We start from the raw sequence: 10,000 nt of genomic DNA, 5'->3' as shown, positions 1-10,000 counted from the left end.
AAGATCAAAAGAAGGAGTTCAGAGATCATCACCGATCAAGAGCTATTCTGCAAAGTGCCATTTCATATGAAGAATATGAGAAAATTACTGATCGTGATTCCGCCAAGGGCATCTTTGAATCCTTGAAGATGTCTCATGAAGGAAACAAGAAAGTGAAAGAATCAAAGGCACTGTCTTTGATCCAGAAATATGAATCCTTCCAAATGGAAACTGACGAATCCATTGAAGATATGTTTTCCAGATTCCAGTTGATTATTGCTGGAATAAGACCCCTCAGCAATAGCTACACCACTGTGGATCATGTCATGAGGATCCTTAGAGGTCTTCCTGAAAGCTGGATGCCTTTGATAACTTCCTTGGAGCTAACTAGAGATGTTGAGCAGATGAGTTTGGAAGAACTCATAAGCATACTGAAGTGTCATGAACTAAAGCGTGCTGAACATCAGGATCAGAAGAAAAAGTCCATAGCCTTGAAATCTAAATCTGAAAAGGCTAAGGCTGAGAAGTCAAAAGCTCTTCAAGCTGAAGAAGAGGAATCTGAAGAAGCATCAGAAGATTCTGATGAAGATGAGCTGACTCTGATATCCAGAAAGTTCAACTGCATCTGGAAGCACAAGCAGAGCAAATACAAAGGTTCATCAAAGGACGAAAAGTCAAAGAAGCATTTCAAACCAAAGAAAAGTCTGATGGTGACTTTTGATGAATCAGAATCAGAGGATGTTGACTCTGATGGTGAAGTCCAAGGACTCATGGCTATTGTCAAAGACAAAGGAGCAGAGTCAAAGGAAGCTGTTGACTCTGACTCAGAATCAGAAGGAGATCCAGACTCTGACGATGAAAATGAGGTATTTGGTTCTTTCTCAACTTCTGAACTTAAAGATGCTTTGTCTGAAATTATGGATAAATATAACTCTCTCTTGACTAAGCATAAAAGGTTGAAAAAGAATTTCTCTGCTGCCTCTGAAACTTCTGTTGAACATGAGAAAATTATTTCTGATTTGAAAAATGATAATCATGCTTTGATCAATTCTAACTCTGTGCTTAAGAACCAGATTGCTAAGTTAGAAGAAATTGTTGCTTGTGATGCCTCTGATTGTAGAAATGAATCTATGTATGAAAAGTCTTTTCAAAGATTCCTGGCTAAGAGCGTAGACAGAAGCTTAATGGCTTCAATGATCTATGGCGTAAGCAGAAATGGAATATATGGCATTGTCTATTCTAAACCTTCTGAAGTTGCTGCATCATCTCTTAAGAAAGGAACTTTCTCTATGTCAAAATATCATGCTCAAATTCCTTTCCATTATCCTGCTGAAAGACCCAAAGTTGTCAGAACTTCTGGGCTAACTAACAAGAAAGGACCCAGAAAGTGGGTACCTAGGGATAAGATTATATATGTTGCAGATATCTTCAATAGGTCCATCGAAACTCCAACCATGGAACCTGGACAGTGGATGCAGGCAACACATGATGGGAGAAAGGCATATGTCCCAAGATCCAAAACTTGAATCTGAAGGTGAAGTTAATCTTGGAGGCATCAGTAGAGTAAGATTTGGTCAAGTCAAAGCTAGCTGAAAAAGCTTGTAGAGATGAGCATAACTGTTTCAGATAGAAACAAAGACTCAGAACTTGTCAAACCAGAAGCAACAACATCAGAAGATGCTACTACAACTTCTGACTTGCGTCATCAGAAGAAGAGTAGGTTCATAGCTTCTCATTCTGAAGCATCTGAAGATGGAATTTTTTCCAGAATGGAGATGTCACCAGAACCTCTGGACTTTGACACTTCTGCTCTCATAAGAAGATATACTAATCAACAGCCAAGTATCCCTTGGTATTACTTCTGAGGGGGAGTATTTCGTCTTTTGCTCTTACTATTTTTTTTCCACCTTCATTCTTTTTGCTTATGACAAAAAGGGGGAGAACTTATAGTATCTTGACAACTCCTATTTTATTTAGCTCAGAATCTAGATATTACTAACATTGATATTAAGTATTAGATTCAGGGGGAGCTTAGCTCAGAATCAAGCACGAGTCTTGGATTCAGAAGGAGCAAGATAAACTATACACATCAGGATAAGTTTTAACTCTGATACCTTATACTCTGAGTGTATTCAGTTTATTTGTTTAGAGTTGTTCATCAAAATACATGGTTTTGTCATCATCAAAAAGGGGGAGATTGTAAGATCAAGATTTGGTCATGTGGTACAACTCTATGTTTTGATGATAACAAGTATTTATTTGTGGATGAACAACTATGATACTCTAATGTTTGTCTTGAGTGTTTTGACAAACAGGTTCTGATTCTGACACCAGAAGATATATTCGTCAGAAGTTCTGAAGATCAGAGGATCTGAGGATCAGAGGATCAGAGGATCAGAAGATCAGAGGATCAGAAGATCTGAAGATCAGAGGATCTGAAGATCAGAGGATCTGAGGATCAGAGGATCAGAGGATCAGAAGATCAGAGGATCAGAAGATCTGAGGATCAGAAGATCTGAAGACCAGAAGCTCTGAGGGACCAGAGGCTCTGAAGGTTCAGAAGCTCTGAAGGTCCAGAAGCAGAAGTTACGAAGGTCAGAGGATCCAAGCATCCCTCTGACTCTGATCACCAAGCTTCACAAGTTCCAACACGAAGCATAACTCTGATCAGAAGTCAATGGTTAAAGGCAAATGTCTCTATCAAGAAGTACAAGAGCAGTGTACTATTCTGAAAAGCCTACCTACCAAGGTTCAGCCACAGCAGGTTCTGGAAGTTCCAGAAATGCCCTCCAACGGTCATATTCTCTCAACAGAAATATCCTTTGCACCTTGGACTATAAAAGGCTGAAGAAAAGAAGAAAGCTAAGAGAGAGAAATCAAGAGCTGCAATACAAGAAAAGATTCAAGCCTCTACTTTCTTTATCTATTCTTATTTGGTTTACACTCAGCTTATTTAGAAGCAAACCTTTGTAAACACCAACCTCAAACAGTTGTTTGATTTTCCTTAAGGGACCGGGTAGGTCAGTATCCTTAAGAAGACTAAGAGAGTGAATCTTAGTGGTGATTCCTTTAGGAGATCAAGGTTGATCGGATCCTAGAGAAGACTAAGAGAGTGAATCTTAGTGATAGCTAAGTCAGTGTATTGTTAGTCACTTGTAGGTTTCAAGTGCAGTTGTAACAATTATCTGATTAGTGGATTGCCTTCATTCTAAGAAGGAAGAAATCACCTTAACGGGTGGACTGGATTAGCTTGAGGGATTTATCAAGTGAACCAGGATAAAATACTTGTGTGCTTCTCTCTTCTCTCTATCTTTATCCGCTGCACCAACTATCTCAGAGAAACCGAAAAGATTTTCTTTAAATCTTAAAGGGAAAGTCTTTATATTCAAAACTCTATTCAACCCCCCCCTTCTAGTCGTTTTTCACACCTTCAATTGGTATCAGAGCGCAAGTTCTGATTACCACACTTAACAGTGTTCAGTAGATCCGGGCCAGTGTGAAAAACTCATGGATTCCACCACTACTACAAGCAAATATCAATACAGTGCAAGACCACCTATCTTTGATGGTCAGAGATTTGATTTCTGGAAAGATAGAATCAAAAGCTTCTTTCTTGGCTTTGATCCTGATCTCTGGGATTTTGTTGTTGATGGCTACACCCCTCCTGTCGATGAACATGGTGTAAAGATCCCAAGGGAGAAGATGAGTGAAGATCAAAAGAAGGAGTTCAGAGATCATCACCGATCAAGAGCTATTCTGCAAAGTGCCATTTCATATGAAGAATATGAGAAAATTACTGATCGTGATTCCGCCAAGGGCATCTTTGAATCCTTGAAGATGTCTCATGAAGGAAACAAGAAAGTGAAAGAATCAAAGGCACTGTCTTTGATCCAGAAATATGAATCCTTCCAAATGGAAACTGACGAATCCATTGAAGATATGTTTTCCAGATTCCAGTTGATTATTGCTGGAATAAGACCCCTCAGCAATAGCTACACCACTGTGGATCATGTCATGAGGATCCTTAGAGGTCTTCCTGAAAGCTGGATGCCTTTGATAACTTCCTTGGAGCTAACTAGAGATGTTGAGCAGATGAGTTTGGAAGAACTCATAAGCATACTGAAGTGTCATGAACTAAAGCGTGCTGAACATCAGGATCAGAAGAAAAAGTCCATAGCCTTGAAATCTAAATCTGAAAAGGCTAAGGCTGAGAAGTCAAAAGCTCTTCAAGCTGAAGAAGAGGAATCTGAAGAAGCATCAGAAGATTCTGATGAAGATGAGCTGACTCTGATATCCAGAAAGTTCAACTGCATCTGGAAGCACAAGCAGAGCAAATACAAAGGTTCATCAAAGGACGAAAAGTCAAAGAAGCATTTCAAACCAAAGAAAAGTCTGATGGTGACTTTTGATGAATCAGAATCAGAGGATGTTGACTCTGATGGTGAAGTCCAAGGACTCATGGCTATTGTCAAAGACAAAGGAGCAGAGTCAAAGGAAGCTGTTGACTCTGACTCAGAATCAGAAGGAGATCCAGACTCTGACGATGAAAATGAGGTATTTGGTTCTTTCTCAACTTCTGAACTTAAAGATGCTTTGTCTGAAATTATGGATAAATATAACTCTCTCTTGACTAAGCATAAAAGGTTGAAAAAGAATTTCTCTGCTGCCTCTGAAACTTCTGTTGAACATGAGAAAATTATTTCTGATTTGAAAAATGATAATCATGCTTTGATCAATTCTAACTCTGTGCTTAAGAACCAGATTGCTAAGTTAGAAGAAATTGTTGCTTGTGATGCCTCTGATTGTAGAAATGAATCTATGTATGAAAAGTCTTTTCAAAGATTCCTGGCTAAGAGCGTAGACAGAAGCTTAATGGCTTCAATGATCTATGGCGTAAGCAGAAATGGAATATATGGCATTGTCTATTCTAAACCTTCTGAAGTTGCTGCATCATCTCTTAAGAAAGGAACTTTCTCTATGTCAAAATATCATGCTCAAATTCCTTTCCATTATCCTGCTGAAAGACCCAAAGTTGTCAGAACTTCTGGGCTAACTAACAAGAAAGGACCCAGAAAGTGGGTACCTAGGGATAAGATTATATATGTTGCAGATATCTTCAATAGGTCCATCGAAACTCCAACCATGGAACCTGGACAGTGGATGCAGGCAACACATGATGGGAGAAAGGCATATGTCCCAAGATCCAAAACTTGAATCTGAAGGTGAAGTTAATCTTGGAGGCATCAGTAGAGTAAGATTTGGTCAAGTCAAAGCTAGCTGAAAAAGCTTGTAGAGATGAGCATAACTGTTTCAGATAGAAACAAAGACTCAGAACTTGTCAAACCAGAAGCAACAACATCAGAAGATGCTACTACAACTTCTGACTTGCGTCATCAGAAGAAGAGTAGGTTCATAGCTTCTCATTCTGAAGCATCTGAAGATGGAATTTTTTCCAGAATGGAGATGTCACCAGAACCTCTGGACTTTGACACTTCTGCTCTCATAAGAAGATATACTAATCAACAGCCAAGTATCCCTTGGTATTACTTCTGAGGGGGAGTATTTCGTCTTTTGCTCTTACTATTTTTTTTCCACCTTCATTCTTTTTGCTTATGACAAAAAGGGGGAGAACTTATAGTATCTTGACAACTCCTATTTTATTTAGCTCAGAATCTAGATATTACTAACATTGATATTAAGTATTAGATTCAGGGGGAGCTTAGCTCAGAATCAAGCACGAGTCTTGGATTCAGAAGGAGCAAGATAAACTATACACATCAGGATAAGTTTTAACTCTGATACCTTATACTCTGAGTGTATTCAGTTTATTTGTTTAGAGTTGTTCATCAAAATACATGGTTTTGTCATCATCAAAAAGGGGGAGATTGTAAGATCAAGATTTGGTCATGTGGTACAACTCTATGTTTTGATGATAACAAGTATTTATTTGTGGATGAACAACTATGATACTCTAATGTTTGTCTTGAGTGTTTTGACAAACAGGTTCTGATTCTGACACCAGAAGATATATTCGTCAGAAGTTCTGAAGATCAGAGGATCTGAGGATCAGAGGATCAGAAGATCAGAGGATCAGAAGATCTGAAGATCAGAGGATCTGAAGATCAGAGGATCTGAGGATCAGAGGATCAGAAGATCAGAGGATCAGAAGATCTGAGGATCAGAAGATCTGAAGACCAGAAGCTCTGAGGGACCAGAGGCTCTGAAGGTTCAGAAGCTCTGAAGGTCCAGAAGCAGAAGTTACGAAGGTCAGAGGATCCAAGCATCCCTCTGACTCTGATCACCAAGCTTCACAAGTTCCAACACGAAGCATAACTCTGATCAGAAGTCAATGGTTAAAGGCAAATGTCTCTATCAAGAAGTACAAGAGCAGTGTACTATTCTGAAAAGCCTACCTACCAAGGTTCAGCCACAGCAGGTTCTGGAAGTTCCAGAAATGCCCTCCAACGGTCATATTCTCTCAACAGAAATATCCTTTGCACCTTGGACTATAAAAGGCTGAAGAAAAGAAGAAAGCTAAGAGAGAGAAATCAAGAGCTGCAATACAAGAAAAGATTCAAGCCTCTACTTTCTTCATCTATTCTTATTTGGTTTACACTCAGCTTATTTAGAAGCAAACCTTTGTAAACACCAACCTCAAACAGTTGTTTGATTTTCCTTAAGGGACCGGGTAGGTCAGTATCCTTAAGAAGACTAAGAGAGTGAATCTTAGTGGTGATTCCTTTAGGAGATCAAGGTTGATCGGATCCTAGAGAAGACTAAGAGAGTGAATCTTAGTGATAGCTAAGTCAGTGTATTGTTAGTCACTTGTAGGTTTCAAGTGCAGTTGTAACAATTATCTGATTAGTGGATTGCCTTCATTCTAAGAAGGAAGAAATCACCTTAACGGGTGGACTGGATTAGCTTGAGGGATTTATCAAGTGAACCAGGATAAAATACTTGTGTGCTTCTCTCTTCTCTCTATCTTTATCCGCTGCACCAACTATCTCAGAGAAACCGAAAAGATTTTCTTTAAATCTTAAAGGGAAAGTTTTTATATTCAAAACTCTATTCAACCCCCCCCCCCTTCTAGTCGTTTTTCACACCTTCAATTGTCACTACCTCCCCGTGTCAGGATTGGGTAATTTGCGCGCCTGCTGCCTTCCTTGGATGTGGTAGCCGTTTCTCAGGCTCCCTCTCCGGAATCGAACCCTAATTCTCCGTCACCTGTCACCACCATGGTAGGCCACTATCCTACCATCGAAAGTTGATAGGGCAGAAATTTGAATGATGCGTCGCCGGCACAAAGGCCGTGCGATCCGACGAGTTATCATGAATCATCAAAGCAACAGGCAAAGCCTGCGTCGACCTTTTATCTAATAAATGCGTCCCTTCCAGAAGTCGGGGTTTGTTGCACGTATTAGCTCTAGAATTACTACGGTTATCCGAGTAGTAGATACCATCAAACAAACTACAACTGATTTAATGAGCCATTCGCAGTTTCACAGTCTGAATTAGTTCATACTTACACATGCATGGCTTAATCTTTGAGACAAGCATATGACTACTGGCAGGATCAACCAGGTAGCATCCATTAACAACTTTGCTCATCGGCGCTTGCATGCAACCACGAATGGAGAGCAAGCAAGTCACGGAGGCAAGTGTCATTCAAGGCAACCAAGATTAAAGGGACTGCATGGAAGAATTTCCCATGTTTCATCTCATGCACCGCATCCGAGAGAGCAACAAAAACATGTGCGCCACAATTGCTTCAAGAATGAATCGCAAACGTGGAACACATGCATCACTTCGAGATCCCCCAGAACCCCCTCGAGGAGGTCTGGATGGACGAAATCCGACAAGCCACACGAATACCATTCAAGAGGTAGTCAACACAGGAACCGCAATCACGCAACTAAAAGGGACGTTCACTTGAAACAGGATTGCATGCCAACCGTTCGATGCAAAAGCATGGAGCCAGCCAGCAAAAACAACCCAAACACAACTCATACACCCTCACGTACAGTAGACCCAACACCACTAAACGTTCCACACCCCGCAATGCCAAGGCAAGCGAGCAAATGGAAGCATCGAGCAGCGCCATGTCTACATCGCTAGGTATGATGAAACCTGGAAATGTACCCACCGCATGTACCGATCGGGACTCGTTATTTGAGGGACAAGAAAAATCGCTTTCACAATCAACATTTTCTTCAAAAGAGATTTTATTTCAAGAGAAATCGTTTTCACAATCATTTTCTTTGAAAAGGTTTTCTTCGAAAAAGTCGGATCATTTTTTAGAAACATTTTCACAATCATTTTCCATATGGCAAAAACTCACGTTTAGATCAAAAATCGCGTCCAAACTAGATCACACGACCCGCCGGGACATGCAACACGAATTTCGGTTCGTGCTGCGGCATCACGAATTGACCCCTGACGCTAGCGCCGTCACCGGAATCCCCACGCCAATGAGATTGTGGTCGGCATTCAGCACGTCAAGAGTGAAATCAATCAGCCACATCACATTCCAAACAGTTGGGACAACACAAAAATCAAGCTCCGAAAATGAGGATCGACGAATGCCCGACCGACGGGTTGAAGCTCACGAATTTGAGCTCGAACATGCCGGAGTCAAGCAAAAGCTTCACCAAACCTTAAGAACGCAATGTTTGTGTGCCACAACTGGGTGAGATAAGTCACAAATCGTGACTGGGTTGTCGTTTACCCATTTTGAAAAATCTCGGTCGGGACGCAATTTTTGATCGGGACATGAATTTTGAGTGATTTGATCCGTTTAGTCACTCATTTGCCATGGAATGAGGTGAAAAGCTAGCCCGGGACGCTCAGGGGGGCATTCCATAGCATTTCTGAAAATTTCACGTTGGGATGATTTTTCACCTGGATGCTCCCCCCTACTATAGGAAAACGCAACAATTCCACACTTGTACAAGATGATACCCTTTTTTTGAGGAGACATAAATTTAGTTTGGGAACCTAGAGGTCGAATTTGGACGTGATTTTTTGCAGGCATGCTTATAAAAATGAAACAAGATGGTTCCCAAAGTTTCATCAACTTCCAGCAAGGGATGGATTTAATATGAATTTTTTCTTGGGACGAAACCGAGAAAATCGGTAAAAATAGGAAAAGGTACCTTGAGGTTGAATTTTGGTCTGGATTTTTTTCTGTACATCAAGGATCATATCTCTAACATTCCCACAAAGTTTCATTACATATGCACACGGGGATATTTTTATATGATTTTCCGACCGAAACGGGGGAAATCGGTAAAAATAGAAAACGGTACCTAGAGGTCGAATTTTGTTCTGGAATTTTTGGTGTACCTCAAGGAGCATATTTCCAACATTCCCACCAAATTTCATTGAATATGCACACGGGGATTTTGTTTTGCCACGTTTTTACCGAATCCGGTAACATGTTGGGCACCATGGCATGGCATTGACAAACCAACTTTTCATTGAGACTTGAGCTTTGCCCCTGGAAATTTGTTTTCCATGCATATTAGCCTAGGTTTCACGAGGGAGATTCATTCTTGGTGCATGAATTCTCAATGTTTCGCATGGTTTCACGTGGAATCATGGTATTTCCAAGCTTTTCACGTGGAATCCTGAGATTTCCAAGCTTTTCACGTGGAACTTGGGCAATTTCACGTGGAATGTTGAGATTTCCTTCCTTTCCACGTGAAACCTGGGCTATTTCACGTGGAAACTTGAGTTTTCCACGTGAAACCTTGGAATTTCACGTGGAATCCTGAGATTTCCTAGCTTTCCACGTGAAACCTTGGAATTTCACGTGGAATCCTGAGATTTCCAAGCTTTTCACGTGGAACTTGGCCAATTTCACGTGGAATGTTGAGATTTCCTTCCTTTCCACGTGAAACCTGGGCTATTTCACGTTATCAACTTGAGTTTTCCACGTGAAACCTTGGAATTTCACGTGGAATCCTGAGATTTCCTAGCTTTCCACGTGAAACCTTGGAATTTCACGTGGAATCCTGAGTTT

This window comes from Lotus japonicus, chromosome 2, assembly GCF_012489685.1.
Source record: "Lotus japonicus ecotype B-129 chromosome 2, LjGifu_v1.2".
Lineage (NCBI taxonomy): Eukaryota > Viridiplantae > Streptophyta > Magnoliopsida > Fabales > Fabaceae > Lotus > Lotus japonicus.
Note: the sequence above shows the minus strand (reverse complement) of the source record.